The sequence below is a fragment of the Bos grunniens genome, chromosome 11 (genome assembly GCF_055505025.1).
Source record: "Bos grunniens cultivar Pamir isolate PY7600 chromosome 11, Bosgru_T2T1.0, whole genome shotgun sequence".
Classification (NCBI taxonomy): domain Eukaryota; kingdom Metazoa; phylum Chordata; class Mammalia; order Artiodactyla; family Bovidae; genus Bos; species Bos grunniens.
Genome location: NC_141175.1, coordinates 64959274 through 64976455, shown reverse-complemented (window position 1 = coordinate 64976455; position 17182 = coordinate 64959274). Strand labels below are relative to the sequence as shown.

At 43.6% G+C, this 17182-nt stretch overlaps 1 long non-coding RNA gene across 1 annotated transcript in view; it reads right to left on the bottom strand.

Moving 5' to 3' along the window:
* Positions 1–7836: 7836 nt before the first annotated feature.
* Positions 7837–17182, bottom strand: part of LOC147363259 (uncharacterized) — a 408991-nt gene continuing 399645 nt past the window's right edge. Inside the window, exon 5 of the long non-coding RNA XR_015135905.1 lies at positions 7837–7940. This is a non-coding gene — a long non-coding RNA (uncharacterized LOC147363259). The remainder of the gene's footprint in view (positions 7941–17182) is intronic.

Sequence of the window (17182 nt, the reverse complement as noted above, 5' to 3'; positions counted from 1 at the left end):
GTTATGTTAGCTTTCTTTCAGTAGGTATTTTCTTATCCTTTTATTTTCAACCTTTCTGTATCTATATATGTATGTTGTATGCCCATAACTAACAAATAGTTGGGTTTGTTTTTTTATTTAGCCTGACAACTTATATTTTCTCATTGGTGCATTTGATCTCAATACATGTAGTGTAATGACTGATATATTTGCATTTAGATATGTCTTCTTCCTATTTATCCATTCCTACAACCATTTTGTTTTTATATCATCTTTTTCTATCATGTCTTGCCTTCTTTTCGAGTGACTGAATATATTTATTTTATATGCCTTCTATTAGATTGTCATTCATTCTTTTAGTATAAGTGTATGTATTACATTTAGTAGCTACCTAGAGATGAAAATATATACTCTTGATTTATCAAACCCTCATGTAATATCAATAACCTCAGATATGCAGATGACACCACCCTTATGGCAGAAAGTGAAGAGGAACTAAAAAGCCTCTTGATGAAAGTGAAAGTGGAGAGTGAAAAAGTTGGCTTAAAGCTTAACATTCAGAAAATGAAGATCATGGCATCTGGTCCCATCACTTCATGGGAAATAGATGGGGAAACAGTGGAAACAGTGTTTATTTTTCCAGGCTCCAAAATCACTGCAGATGGTGACTGCAGCCATGAAATTAAAAGACGCTTACTCCTTGGAAGGAAAGTTATGACCAACCTAGATAGCATATTCAAAAGCAGAGACGTTATTTTGCCAACAAAGGTCCATCTAGTCAAGGCTATGGTTTTTCCTGTGGTCATGTATGGATGTGAGAGCTGGACTGTGAAGAAGGCTGAGCGCCGAAGAATTGATGCTTTTGAACTGTGGTGTTGGAGAAGACTCTTGAGAGTCCCTTGGACTGCAAGGAGATCCAACCAATCCATTCTGAAGGAGATCAGCCCTGGGTGTTCTTTGGAAGGAATGATGCTAAAGCTGCAACTCCAGTACTTTGGCCACCTCATGTGAAGAGTTGACTCATCGGAAAAGACTCTGATGTTGGGAGGGATTGGGGGCAAGAGGAGAAGGGGACGACAGAGGATGAGATGGCTGGATGGCATCACTGACTCGATGGACGTGAGTCTGAGTGAACTCCGGGAGTTGGTGATGGACAGGGAGGCCTGGTGTGCTGTGATTCATGGGGTCACAAAGAGTCGGATACGACTGAGCGACTGATCTGATCTGAATTTCAGATTTTCACTTTTTCGTGAGAGATTCAAGTGCCCCAAAACACTTTAACTTTATTATTCTCCCACTCTTAACATATATGCTATTGTTATAGTGCATTTTAATTCTATAAATTTATTCTTCCCACATGACATTATCATCTTATAGTTAATATGTATTTATATCTAAAGCCTTTGACTGTGTGGATCACAGCAAACTGTGGAAAATTCTTAAGAAGATGGGAATACCAGACCACCTTACCTGCCTCCTGAGAAACCTGTATGCAGGTCAAGAAGCAACAGTTAGAACCAGACATGGAACAACAGACTGGTTCCAAAATGGGAAAGGAGTATGTCAAGGCTGTATATGTTATCCTGTTTATTTAACTTATATGCACAATACATCATTCAAAATGCCAGGTTGGATGTAGTATAACCTGGAATCAAGATTGCTGAGAGAAATATCAATAACCTCAGATATGCAGGTGATACTACCCTTATGACAGAATGTGAAGAGGAAGTAAAGAGCCTCTTGATGAAAGTGAAAGAGAAGAGTGAAAAAGCTGGCTTAAAACTCAACATTCAAAACACTAAGATCATGGCATCCAGTCCCATCATTTCATGGCAAATAGATGGGGAAACAATGGAAGCAGTGACAGACTTTATTTTCTTGGACTCCAAAATCACTGCAGATGGTGACTGCAGCCATTAAATTAAAAGACATTTGCACCTTGGAAGAAAAGCTATGACCAACCTAGACAGCATATTAAAAAGCAGAGACATTACTTTGCCAACAAAGGTCTGTCTAGTCAACACTATGGTTTGTCCAATAGTCACGTATGGATATGAGAGTTGGACCACAAAGAAGGCTGAGCACCAAACAATTGATGCTTTTGAACTGTGGTGTTGGAGAAGACTCTTGTGAGTCCCTTGGGCAGCAAGAAGATCAAACCAGTCAATCCTAAAGGAAATCAGTCCTGAATATTCATTGGAAGGACTGATGCTAAAGCTGAAACTCCAATACTTTGGCCACCTGATAAGAAGAACTGACTCATTAGAAAAGACCCTGAAGCTAGCAAAGATTGAAGGTAGGAGGAGAAGTGGATGACGGAGGACAATATGGTTGGATGTCCATGTCACCAACTCGATGGACATGAGTTTGTGTAGGCTCTGGGAGTTAGTGATGGACAGGGAATCCTGGCATGCTGCAATCCATGGGGTCACAAAGAGTCAGATACTGAGCAACTGAACAAGAACAACAATCCATACAGGTAGCTGCTAAATGCAATACATACACTTATACTAAAAGAATGAATAACAATATAATAGAAGGCATACGAAATAAATATACTCAGTCACTCCAAAAGAAGGCAAGACATGAGAGAATAAGATGACATAAAAGCAAAATGGTTGTAGGAATGGATAAATAGGAAGAAAATGTATCTAAATGCAAATGTATCAGTCATTACACTACATGTATTCAGATCAAATACACCAATTAGAAACTATACTCCAACTGAAAGCCTAATGTTTTTCTAGAGTCCCCATTCCTTCACAGTCCCTGAACTCTTCCTTTCCCCCCCCCCGTCTTGTGAGACTCTTAAGAATTGTGCCTAGAGTCTCAGCCTCCAGATAACCTCTTCTAGGACTACAGTAGTTGCCAATGGGGGACACTGCTCCAGATTCCAGGCTTACCTGTATGTTTGTTTCATTACTCTCCCAGATCTTGGCCCAATCAGTTTGCACTGTCTTATTAGCTCTACCATGCCTTTCTAGCTTTTCTAGTTGTTCTCAGTGGGTGGATGTCCAAATTACTCTGTCTTCCATTACAGAAACCAAGAATCTTAACAGGAAATGTTTTTCATGAATCAACAATATTAATATTTGCTTTACTCTGTCCCTTACCTTGTGCCATCCTTATGTATATCAAACCCTCTGCCTTCCTTTCTGCAACTATAACAACAAAGTCAAAATTTTGTCTTAGAGAAAAGATGAAAAAGCTTAAACACTAACAGTAGTCTTTGTCAGCCACTCCACATATTGTTTGATCTCATGTACTGTAATAATTTTATAATGTATCATACTTTAGGCATGATAATACTAAGACTCTAAGAATGCAATCAGTTTCCAAGGAACACCCCAAATATGAACCTAGATCTCTCTGATCTCATGTCCAGGCACGATTTCACTAGATGACAGAAACTCTTGAAGAGCTAGTGACTGCCTAAGTAGGAGTATGGTGAGGAAGCAGAAGGAAAATATCTCATTATCCTATAATCAGGACATGAAACCCATGCAAGCAGCCAATCAGAACACAAGAGGTTTTTTTGTTTGTTTGTTTTTGATAAAATAAACTCAAAAGAGGCAGAGAGCATCATTCAACCTCTTCCCATGCCTAACCAGAATTATCCTTACTATACCTGGCTAAACAATTTCAAGTGATTCCCCTGATGAACAATCACTTTACCAATGGGACCAACTGAATATCTAAGAATCTTCTTTTTCTTAGGAAGCTAGATTCTGGTGCAGGATGAATTACTCTTAAAGGTAAATCACAGAGAACCTTGATCTCATGAGATTTAGATTCTGAATGACCCAGCCTCTTTGCTTAAGTAAGATTCTGTCTATTCCCAAACCTCTTCATAATGTTAGCTCTTTGACCATTTATTATATTCCAGACACTGATTCAAATACAACACAGACCAAAGCAGACCAAGTCCTTGGTTTCATGAGGTTTAGAGTTTAGTGGAGAGGATAGCGTTTACAAATCATCACATAATGCTATGCTGGTGATTGTTTAAAAATTCAGCCTCTGGTAGGAAGCTGGTAGGGGAAGTAAGCTCTTATTTGTAGCATTTGCCCATCCAAACATCCACTGTGACTGATTCAGTATATCATGGTCTGTAACTAAATGTGGAGCTGATTATATATAATTGAAGAGATATACAAAATGAGCTCTCATAAGACAGTATGAACCCATCCCAGTGCATCACTGATGATGATAAATGGAAATGAGATGTGTCCTAAAGCAAGTGAACCTCATTCTAGTTCTACAAGACATCTAACAAGGGAACCAGGCTCAGTCTGCATGGCTATGTCAGGCAACTTTGAGGAAGTGATGCTTGTGCCAGGATCTCAAAGACGAAGTGATATGGCTTTACTTGTAGCTCAGTCGGTAAAGAATGTGCCTGCAATGCAGGAGACCTGGGTTCGATTCCTGGGTTGGGAAGATCCCCTGGAGAAGGAAATGGCAACCCACTCCAGTATTCTTGCCTGGAAAGCCCAAGGACAGAGAAGCCTGGAGGGCTATAGTCCATGGGATCGCAAGAATGACTAAACCACCACCACCAGGCAAAGAGTGAGCAAAGAGCCAGACAGTGGAGTGCAGCCCACTGTGGTTTATATACGAGTGGGTTGGAGACAGAAAGCAGCAGGTGAGGAGTTGGAAGGTCTGTCTCCATCTTAGTCCATTCTGCTCTGCTTCTTGCCTGCTCAATTCCCGGTTTCCTGCCACTAGCAAAAGCTGAAGAATGTATAAACCCCTGAAAAGGAACAAATGCACTTGAAGCACTTAGGAGAACATTGCCCACATTATAGGAGCATAATCCTGGGACCAGCAGCCTCCTTCACCAACATTTGCATGAAATTGACTGAAGGTACCAAACAAGAATCTGGATTTCAAGAGCCTGACAGATTTGCTCAGCTATTCTCAGCCAATGACACAGCTTTTCTCCCTAAAGTTTGCGATATACTTCCTTATTAGACTTTTAAAAAAATGAAAGAAATGGTACAAATGGAGAGAGGGAGGGAGACGAGAACAGAAAATGATTGCACATTGAAATAAATGTGCTACTTGAGAAAATTATAAGTGCCTAAAAACAGGAGTTTATAATGAAAGTGCTTTCTCAAGCATAACTAGACCATCACTATTCCAATGCAAAGATACAATAAACTAACTCCTTAGATTTAATAAGATGGGTGGTATATTAAATAAATGCCAACTGATTATTAAAGATCTTTTTATTGAGGATTTACAGCTATGTCATCAAATAACTGAGCAGCATTCAGGTATAATAAGACCCACAGGAGAAACTTAATTTAAAGTAGTGCAAAGAACCAAAAACACTATTACAAACAGACCATGAAAACTTGGAAAATAGATAAGTTAAGAGGCAAAAAACGTCCCATCAAATTATTGTCAATAGTGGGGGCTGAGGCAATGAGGGAGGACAAAATATCATTTACATATGAGTCAACTAAATAGCTGTTCAAAAGCACTACAGTGTGACAGAATGGCGCACTCTGCAGATAGGTGTTCCCCCAGCTCCCACCCCAGGGGCTGATCTGGCCTGCCTTTTTTTCCTTTGGAAAGAAAATTAACTTTTTCACTGTGAATTTTCTATAGTGAAGAAACTCTAGGGTTTCTTAGACAATGACTCTGTCTTCCAAAGTACAAATGAACTTTAACAGCAAATAGCAAATACCACAGACCTCAGGCTCCTGAGGGAGCTGGACAAAGCAAGAGGGAAAGGCATAGAGAGTAGTGAGAGGCAGGCAGGGGAGGGTGGGATGGAAGGAGAGAGGGAGGAGGAAGTGGAGTAGCAGAGGCAGTGGGAGGTAGAGAAAGAAGGAGAGAGGTGCGGAGGGAGGAGAGGGAGAGGGGGGAGGGGGGAGACAGAGAGGCAGCATATGTGGAGGGAAGAGGAGCTAAGATACTTGCCTAAGAGTCAGAAAACTGAGACCTCTTTCTAGGCTTACGTTTCACACATTGAATAAGGTACTCCAAAATTTAGGCTTCACCAGTTTCCTCACAAGTCAAATGAAAGAGCTGAGCTAGAAGAAAGATTGAGGGCAGGAGGAGAAGGGGACAACAGAGGATGAAATGGTCGGATGGCATCACTGACTAGATGGATATGGGTTGGGATGGACTCGGGGAGTTGGTGATGGAGCGCAAGGCTTGACGTGCTGCGGTTCATGGGGTCGCAAAGAGTCGGACACAACTGAGCGACTGAACTGAACTGAGCTAGAAGACCACCAAATTCCCGGTGAATTCTATCCTTCCTTCTATTCTCAAGACCAGTCCTTGGGCCCTTTGGTAAAGTTCCCTGGAGTAGAAGCAAAACCTTGCGAAGTAACCAAAGCTTCTTGTGATAGGGAGAGAGAGACTGAGGCTCAGAAGGAGCAAGGAGAAAGTTGCCAGAGTAATCATTACACCCTCTTGGTTCACACGGCCCTTTGGGATTTTTTGAAGCACTCTCATGGTTGGTATCATGTACTCCTTGATAGGTGGGCAAGGAAAGTACTGTTGGCTCCATTGCACAGAGAAGGCAGCTGAGCTCAGGACTTGCATGCAGGCTCAATCATGGGTGGCCGGACCGCTCCACAATTCTGTGCCAGCCTGGTTGGCGAGTGGGGTGGGTACCTCACATGCACGAGCAGAACTCTCCAAGACAGGAAACCTGACCACGTGCTCAGGCAACCACATGCTCAGGCAGGGCGGATGAGGACACAGCTTCCCAACCCAGCTGCCACTCACCTTTTGTCCACAAGAGGCCAAGGGGATGTTATGGACAGTATAGAAAAAAGAGCCCCAGTATGGCACTATTGACAAACGACTCCATTTAGAGTCTATATTTTAGACACCTTGTTCTTAGTCACAAGTGACATGTAATTTATCCCTAAACAACCAGCCTTTATATCTTTGGTACCTGAGGCTTTAGGTTAAGACACGTGGATGTCCCTCATATATCTGATCTCCTTCAGGACCTGTCGGTGACCCCACCCCCCAGGAACCACCCAGGGGCAACAAGGCTACTTCCTTTCCCTCCAAAAAGACTTAAATAAAAGCACAGGAATTATCCCTAAAATACACAAAGCAATTCTTCACAAAGATAGGAAAGAAGTCACCTAGGCTATGAACAAAACAGGGAGCAGAAAATTACCCAAAGAAAATGAAGAAGGGGAAATGAGTATTTCTGTCTCCTCCACCCCTCCTATATCACAGGCTGGGATCATGGTGGTTCTATACTGCAGAGGGACATCCGTCACCACTAATCAATACACGGGGTGTTAGTCATGGATGATAAATTTGAAAGGGATTATAACTGTAAACAGTGATCAATAGACACTTGCTGGAGGAGACAGGGAGGAAAAAACAACCTGAAAATGTTACATGGTTAGTAAAGTAAGGGTGGGGGAGGGTCATTCTGAAACAAAACTCCAAGGGACCTACCCTGTTCTAGCTCCTTCTCTTAAGGGAGGTGGGATGGAAAGGAGAGTGGATAAATAACCCTCCTCCAGACTTCTTCGAAAGGCTATTGCTACTAAAAGGGTACATTATTAATTTACAACATATTTGCTGATCCTACTGGTTGGAAGGCACATTGGCGATTAGCATTTGGTTGAAGATATGTTCCTGGATCAGAGCTAGCATCACTTAAAGCCCCCAGAGTATAGTGTGCCCTTTCCCCACTCCCAACCCTCCCCCATCCTCTTCCCTTCCTCCTGTCTCTCCTCTCCTCTTCTCCAATGATTTCACCCCCAGTACATGACTGAGCAGTGCATTCACAAGCGTGACATCCCTCTCTGCAAACAAATATACCCGAAACCAAGCAAAAGGGAAAAAAAATGCAGGGAGCCTCCGCTGCTCACCCATAGATGAATGGAACTATCCGTCTTGTCACCAGGGGTCAGAGTGAGAGGTTACTCCAAGTCTATACCTTAGCTTCTCTGCTGACGTTTGCAAGGAACTTCCTTAAAAATAAAACAAAATAAAGAGTGAAAAAAAGAATCCTGCCACATCAAGCACTTAGCCGGTCCCTCTAGAACCCTTTCCAGCTCGTGTCTTCTCACCACCTTTGGAGTCGCAGCTCCAGGCCTGACATATAAATTTTTTTTCCACTGACCTTTTAGTGTCCTTTCTGCCAGAGTGTGTAAACCATAAGCTGATATATGAAGGCAATTTTTAGTGGTGCCACTTGTATCTGAGTGATTGCACACACTTTACGTTTCTGGCCTGCCACCCCTTCCACCTTTCGAAGATCTCTCTATTTTCTTTTAAGGGAACTGCAACAAAGGTGAAAGCAAGTTTAACTGCTTCAAGACTCTGATGGCCAGAAGCACCTGTTTGCAGGATGCATAACTGGCTAGGCCCATCTTCAAAGCTGGAGTCTCTCTTTACCGCTCTGGGGATCAGCAGGGCAGGGGTAGTGGGGAAGAGAGGTTAAAGGGGCACCTTGCCCCTCCATCCTGCAGCCACAACCAAGACTGACAGGCATCAAAGCTCCAAGCCTTGCTGAAGACTCAGAGGCCACGGAGTCATTGTCTCCATCAGTCCTGACAGCCTGGGCCTATGGGGACTTTCTTGGTCAGAGTTCAGCGGGGAGGGAGATGGGGTGGGAGAGTAAGTGGGTGTGAAGCCAGACAAAATATCTGGCTAAACTCCACCACGCAGCCACAGTGCCCTCACCCCCTCAAAAGGCAAGACTGCTGTTTTCCCTCAGCATGGCCACAGGTTCAGTCCTGCTAGGCTCTGAAACATGGCCTGGTCTTAGAAGAGAGATTATAAGTAGCGCAAGAGGAGGCAGCATTTACTATTCATATTCCAGCTGCGTTGGAGGCTACAGAAAAAGTGTAGCATCCATACCACCCCAGGATAGCCCCGTCCTTGTTCTTACAGTAGCTCACAAGGGTTCAGGCATCAAAGAAGAAGTAAGAGGACCCCACCAGGTGATAAGGAGCACATGATGAGAGAGGAAGTATAAAAGAGAGTAGGACTGGGTTTGCTGAAGCGAATCTTGTCTACTAACATCCTCCATGAAGGAGCAGCATGGGTGAGTGAGGCCTGCAATGGGAATGTGGCTCCAAGTGGAGCCACTTCAAGACCACTCTGCCACCATGCCATTCAGTTCAGTTCAGTTCAGTCACTCAGTCGTGTCCGACTCTTTGCGACCCCATGAATCAAGCACGCCAGGCCTCCCTGTCCATCACCAACTCTCGGAGTTCACTCAAACTCATGTCCATCAAATTGGTGATGCCATCCAGCCATCTCGTCCTCTGTTGTCCCCTTCTCCTCCTGCCCCCAATCCCTCCCAGCATCAGAGTCTTTTCCAATGAGTCAACTCTTCACATGAGGTGGCCAAAGTACTGGAGTTTCAGCTTTAGCATCATTCCTTCCAAAGAACATCCAGGGCTGATCTCCTTTAAAATGGACTGGTTGGATCTCCTTGCAGTCCAAGGGACTCTCAAGAGTCTTCTCCAACACTACAGTTCAAAAGCATCAATTCTTCGGCACTCAGCTTTCTTCACAGTCCAACTCTCACATCCATACATGACCACTAGAAAAACAATAGCCTTGACTAGATGGACCTTTGTTGGCAAAATAATGTCTCTGCTTTTCAATATGCTATCTAGGTTGGTCATAACTTTCCTTCCAAGGAGTAAGCGTCTTTTAATTTCATGGCTGCAGTCACCATCTGCAGTGATTTTAGAGCCCAAAAAGATAAAGTCTGACACTGTTTCCACTGTTTCCCCATCTATTTCCCATGAAGTGATGGGACTGGATGCCATGATCTTTGTTTTCTGAATGTTGAGCTTTAAGCCAACTTTTTCACTCTCCTCTTTCACTTTCATCAAGAGGCTTTTTAGTTCCTCTTCACTTTCTGCCATAAGGGTGGTGTCATCTGCATATCTGAGGTTTTTTATATTTCTCCCAGCAATCTTGATTCCAGCTTGTGCTTCTTCCAGCCCAGTGTTTCTCATGATGTACTCTGCATAGAAGTTAAATAAGCAGGGTGACAATATACAGCCTTGACGTACTCCTTTTCCTATTTGGAACCAGTCTGCTGTTCCATGTCCAGTTCTAACTGGTACTTCCTGACCTGCATATAGGTTTCTCAAGAGGCAGGTCAGGTAGTCTGGTATTCCCATCTCTTTGAGAATTTTCCACAGTTTATTGTAATCCACGCAGTCAAAGGCTTTGGCATAGTCAATGAAGCAGAAATAGATGTTTTTCGGGAATTCTCTTGCTTTTTCAATGATCCAGGGGATGTTGGCAATTTGATCTCTGGTTCCTCTGCCTTTTATAAAATGAGCTTGAACATCTGGAAGTTCACAGTTCACGTATTGCTGAAGCCTGGCTTGGAGAATTTTTAGCATTACTTTACTAGCGTGTGAGATGAGTGCAATTGTGTGGTAGTTTGAGCATTCTTTGGCATTGCCTTTCTTTGGGATTGGGATGAAAACTGACCTTTTCCAGTCCTGTGGCCACTGCTGAGTTTTCCAAATTTGCTGGCATATTGAGTGCAGCACTTTCACAGCATCATCTTTCAGGATTTGGAGTAGCTCAACTGGAATTCCATCACTTCCACTAACTTTGTTCGTAGTGATGCTTTCTAAGGCCCACTTGACTTCACATTCCAGGATGTCTGGCTCTAGGTGAGTGATCACACCATCGTGATTATCTGGGTCGTGAAGATCTTTTTTGTACAGTTCTCCTGTGTATTCTTACCATCTCTTCTTAATATCTTCTGCTTCTGTTAGGTCCATACCATTTCTGTCCTTTATCGAGCCCATCTTTGCATGAAATTTTCCCTTGGTATCTCTAATTGTCTTGAAGGGATCTCTAGTCTTTCCCATTCTGTTGTTTTCCTCTGTTTCTTTGCATTGATTGCTGAGGAAGGCTTTCTTATCGCTTCTTGCTAGTCTTTGGAACTCTCCATTCAGATGCTTATATCTTTCCTTTTCTCCTTTGCTTTTCGCTTCTCTTCTTTTCACGGCTATTTGTAAGGCCTCCCCAGACAGCCAGTTTGCTTTTTTGCATTTCTTTTCCATGGGGATGGTCTTGATCCCTGTCTCCTGTACAATGTCACAAACCTCAGTCCATAGTTCATCAGGCACTCTATCTATCAGATCTAGGCCCTTAAATCTATTTCTCACTTCTACTGTATAATCATAAGGGATTTGATTTAGGTCATACCTGAGTGGTCTATTGGTTTTCCCTACTTTCTTCAATTTAAGTCTGAATTTGGCAATAAGGAGCTCATGATCTGAGCCACAGTCAGCTCCCGGTCTTGTTTTTGCTGACCGTATAGATCTTCTCCATCTTTGAAGGATCTATTGCCAACTTTGGAGGATCAGAGTTTGATTTCATTAAGCAGTCCCTTTCGCTGAAACCTGTCTCCATAAGGCTGAATAAGAATGCCTGCCCGCCTCAGGTAAGACCCACGTTCACTCCCAGGCATTAGGCCCCAGTTATACCAAGAGTCTACAAATGTCTAGGAAGCTGATGAAGGTACCCTTCTCTGAAACACCTGATGACTTAGAAAGACTCTCACTGAGCTTCTCACCTCAACTCCATGTCCTTGCCTGTGTATTTAACCATCTGTAGGCAGATCACAGTAATTTCCTACTAACAATCAGACTGTAAAATTAAAAAACTTTCTTAAATATTATTCAAAATTCTAGTTTAAATTTCTCACTCAAACTCTAAATTTGAGTGATAAAGAAAGCAAGGGAATACAGCTAGTGTCTGGGAATTGCCAAATCTGAGGAACATCTGATTTTTGCCACTGGCCATAGAGAAAAGGACTACGGAAACACAACGGAGATATGTGGCAATTATAAGTTAGTTTAAAGCTGTATCTCCCCCACAATGTCCTTGGGAAGATGCTCAAAACCTGAGCATGTATTCGAGAGTATTTCAAATATGTAAAAATCCTCCATTACAGATGTGGCAGCTAAGAAAAGTATGAGAAGTTAGGGGTCAACCAATGGCCAAAACAGCACAGGAGAAGCAGATGAGAAAGGATACAGGCAAGTGGCTAGTAGACCTATGTCTTATGCCAGACCCTGGGGAGGGAAGGAGAGCTCTAAAGAAAGACCCATCAAGCATCCTCTACCAGGACCCTGGCCTGAGTACCTATTGCAGGAAAAGTGACCAAGTTCTATCTACCATAGGGTCATCTGGTGGTGACCACAAAGCTGGAAAGCCCAAAACATTCCACAGAAAAGAAGTGCTGGAAGCCACAGCCTCCACCTCCTTCCTGGCTGAACACCATCTTGATTGAGGTTTCTAGCTCCAAGGGCTATGGAGGACATGGCCAGTGGTAACCATGTTTGCCAAGGACCAAGAACTCCAGGATAGCAGCAGTACTTCTGGGGGTTTGAGCTTAGGCAACTTTCTCTTCATAAAATGGTGACAAGACTTTGAGAAGTACTCCAGTGAGAATATCAGGGGATAGCAATGGTGGCAGCCCAGAGTTGTCAATTTTCAAATCCACTGATTTTTTCTGCACCACATGCCACTTCTCAAATAATCTGCCATATTTAGCCTTTCTCAAAAAGAATAAATGGGACTCAGAGGTTGGAAAGGGCAAAAGATGTTCTGTCCTCTTGAATTCTGGACTCAAATTCTTTTGGACTGCTAAGAATACTGTACTGTTTTCAGGGTGGCCAATAGCAAAGGGCAAGATTGAGGAAGGTCAAGAGAACTAAAAGACATTTTAAAAACATTGACTAATGAACAGAGTTGTGCCAAAATTAGTTGGAAGATATAGCCTGTGACTTCTTGAAGTCGTGAGCATGTCTTCTCAGGCTCCCATCTATCAGAGCAATGGTTTTGTGCCCTCACTCTTGCCCAGGTGGTGAATCTGACAGTCCTTCCTGCCCATCTCCTCATCTGGCAGATGGAGAGAGGATGAAAAAGAAACTGCTCACAGAAAGGCTGTCCTCAAAGAAGTTCAGAGGGAAGGCCGAGTTTCCAGTGGCACAAGAGAGGGCACCCCATTCCATTGCTTCCTGAGGTAAGGGATGATATCAAGGATGCCATAGGCTTTTTCTAGGTGCTTTTCACAATTCAAGTAAAAACAGGGTGATATCAAAACAGGAGTTCAAAAGCATCTTGTCCCAGAAGCAAAAACTTTCATTATTTATCACTCAAAAGGGGAAAATCAGCAAAGACCACTGGTTTCAAAAGTCAGTTCATTCATTCATGCATTTTTTTCATTCATTTGTTCATTCATTCACTTATTCATTCATGAAGTATTTACTGAGCCCTGCTTTATGAAGGGTACTATGCTAAGACTAAAATAAACATGGTCCCCACCCTACAGAGCTGACAGTTCCATAAGGAAGTTAGACATTATGCTCATAAATGCACAAGAAAATGTGAAATTACTATTGTAGAAGTACCACACAATAGAAGCACATGAGGCAGTGAAAGCTTATACTAAGGGAAGATAACTGAGTTGAGGGATGGGGAGGATTACCTGAGGAGTAAACAGAGAGATGAGGTTGAGAAGGAGCTATCTAGGTGAATGGGGTTACGGAACGAGTTCCAAGTAGGGGAAACAACAAATGCAAAGTCCCTGTGGCAGGAGAGGGCATGGCAAGGGTGCTGGTATAGATGGAGGGCAGAGAGAGGGTGAGATGCGAGACAAGGCTGGAGACACAGGCAGAAACCTGACCATGCACATGTGGAGTGTCTTAAAGATTGAGGTCTTTACCCTAAAACCAGTGGGAAGCCACTGAGGAGTTTTTCCACTGATAGAGGAAGTGACACACCAGAGCTGCAGTTCAAAGACCTCCTGCTGGTTTGCATGTGAAGAAGGAATTTGAATGAGACTAGAATTAAAGAGGAGAGCCAGTAAGGGAATGGTCTGCCAGCTCCAGCAAGGTTATGGTGACTTGGATCAGGGTATTCAAATGATGACAGAGCCAAGTGGATTGACTCAGATGATTTAGGTGGTAATGCAACATATCTGGGTTGAATCGGAATGATTATGAAAGATGAGGGCTGCGGCTGCTAAGTCGCTTCAGTCATGTCCGACCCTGTGCGACCCCATAGACGGCAGCCCACCAGGCTCCCCCGTCCCTGAGATTCTCCAGGCAAGAATACTGGAATGGGTTGCCATTTCCTTCTCCAAGCATGAAAGTGAAGCCTCTCAGTCATGTCCGACTCTTAGCAACCCCATGAACTACAGCCTACCAGGCTCCTCCATCCATAGGATTTTCCAGGCAAGAGTACTGGAGTGGGGTGCCATTGCCTTCTCCAGCAGATGAGGGAGGTAAAGGTAATTAGGAATAACTTGTAGTTTTCAAGCCAATGCGAGCAAACTATTTCTTCTAGAAAGCAGAAGTATGAAGCCCTCTGTCATAGGCATATGAATTATTTTAGGTAGAGAGCACTATTGCTGGAAAGCAATGAAAAGTGCTACAGAGATGTGCTGGGGACCTACCTATAAAGCCACACCTCAAGGATGGCCAGAAGTCCCACAAATCCATGCACAGCCTGTTCTCCCCACACCACCCTCTTCTCCCCCTTCTTTGAATCACTGGTGCACATCAGACGGCTTGACACAAAGTAAATGCCCCATCTTAAGAGAGAAGGAGAAGTCAGAAGACCAGTTCCACCAGGATTTATAGGTTTGCCCTTCAGTAAGACTCACAACTTCTATGCTCCTCAATTTGAGGGCAATAAACTAGATTCATGGTTTCTGGTGCTTCTCAGAAACCAAGTTTTCTGGAGCATCTACATAACCACTGGGGTTTGCATCCCAACATACACCTTCCTCCACTTCACTCCATCCCAAACCACCAAATCCTTATTTCTCTTATTGATGTGTTTGCCTGATGGGTTATTGTAAAGGCAGTTGCTTTCCTTTGGGGAGAAAAAAAAATGTTTCCCAGAAAAAGTAAGAAAATACTTGTCCTCAAGACAGGCCTCAGATCTCTAAACAGAACAGAGATTCTACTTGGGGTTCCTAAATGGTAAGGACAGTAAACATCAGAAAGGAGAATCTCCTAGGTGCTGGCTCTCCACCACGAAGTAGAGGCATCCATGGTGGTTCAGGCGGTAAAGAATCTGCCTACAAACCAGGAGGCCCAGGTTCAATCCTTGGAACAGGAAGATCCCCTGCAGAAGGGAAAGGCTACCCACTCCAAAATTCTTGCCTCGAGAACTCCATAGACAGAGGAGCCTGGCAGGCTACAGTCCATGGGGTCACAAAGAGTCAGACACGACTGAGCAACTAAATCTTAAAAGAGAATCTCCTAGATGATGGCTCTCCACCGAAGGGGATTAAAACACACACACACCTCCAAGTTTCAAGCAGCTGCCACAGCATCATTTCCCTCAGGAAAAAAGACTCCCTACTGTCTGCTTTCCACAACCTTCCTGGTGCCACCACACCTCACCCTTCAGGTCACCCTCAGGCCCTCTCATAGCCCAGTGAGGTAAAGGAGATGTAGTTTAGATAAACTGTAGTCTTCTTCTGCCCCTCCCTCCATGGCCCACTGTCTCATCTCCCCAGCCTCTCTAGTTTTTAGGAGAAAGGTTTCATTACTGAGCGCAACCAGGAGTCAGAGGAGCCCCTGATTGATGCTGTCAGTCAGATGAACAGCTCTTGTGGCAGAAACTGTCTTTTCTTCATTAAGTTTGAAAACATGCCCACAGGCTAGTCTGTGATCTGCTCATCAATAAATGGAAATATACTGAGAGACCCAAATTCATGCCAGGCTTTGGTCAAGAAAGAATGTACCCCTTGTCAATTTGCTGCCTCAAGTAAGAATTCCTAAAATCCCCTGTCTTCCCTCACCTCAGCCCGAGGTCTGAGAGGCCAGGGGAGAGAGACATCACTTTTGATGTGAGGCTCTCCTTGAGATGTGCCATCCCTGTAACTGCCTCCCATCTGAGGGACAGAAAGGGCTCCCATCTCTGATTCTTTCCAGGACCATCTGGGGAACGGGTCCAGGAAGAGGGGATGCTGGCAGAGCTCTGAGTATGTCACCAAGGCATCTCCTCAGCACAGCCTCCAGGAACTCCAGGAAGGCTCAAGATAGTAGGGACTGGGTTTACCAGGATGCCCAAATGTCTATACAAGAATGCAGGACAAGAGGCAAGGACTGCTAATGGGCTAGTATAGAATGAAGAGAGAAGGGAAGTAAAAAAAGGGAGTCAAGGGGAGGAAAGAAAATACTGCTGAGAAAAGCCAAGCAGTCCCTTACCCTGCCTTAGGAAATAAAATAAAAAAGAGCTCTACTTTCTGCCATCAAAAGCAAGAGAACAAGAGAGACCAAACACAAAAAACAATGACAAAAAGAGCAAGCACCACAACTGCCATCAAGCCAACAGGCTTAAGAGCTCTAACCTGTGGGTTTTTAACAATTAACTTTTAAAGTGATTTGTTCACCAATCCACCTTGATTTCATTATGTGGGGTAATGTCAATATTGGCAGGCTTTTCCTCAAATTCCGGCTGTGCAGAGATAATGCCATCAAGGCTGGGTGCCTGGGCCATGGGGTGAGGACGGGGGTAGGAGGCTGTTCTCACATTGTTTGGCTCATGATTTTCATTTTCTTGGGTTTTTTTTTTTTTTTTTCCCTTCTCATCACCAGACTTTGCTCTTTTTCTTGCCAAGGAGCATTACTTCTCACTGAATTGCAGCCTCTGGTGGCAGTTTCACAGACAGGCTCAAAAGGCAGTGGTGACTGGCCGTGCAGTCTTATCCCTGAACACGTTACTTCTCAATTTCTCCCAATTTCATCTAGGAATTTTGAGATCTCTGCTGGTGTTCATTCAAAAGACATTTTATGTCAGGGTTTTGTAAATGTCCCTTATATCATTTTATTTAACAATTTTTAAGAGCCAATCTTCATGCATTCATTCATTCATTCAACTAATGTAATTGGTCACTCACCATGAGCCACAATCTCCATCCCCTTGTGTGGAGATGAAAGAGGGAAAAGTATTTCAAAGCATTAATGGGGCACCATGGAACATGGAGAGCATCCTACTAAGATCAGAAGATCAGGGGAAGCCTCCCACATGAGGTGGGACTAGAGGTATATCTGAAAAGAGCAGGACATAGCAAGGAAGAGTGTAGGGAGCTGGAAAAGGAGAACACAGGCAATGGGAAAACCATGTCTAATGGGCCAGAAGGCAAAGAAGCAGAACATGATGTCCTTGAGGAAATATCATAGGAATAAATTATGTTAAT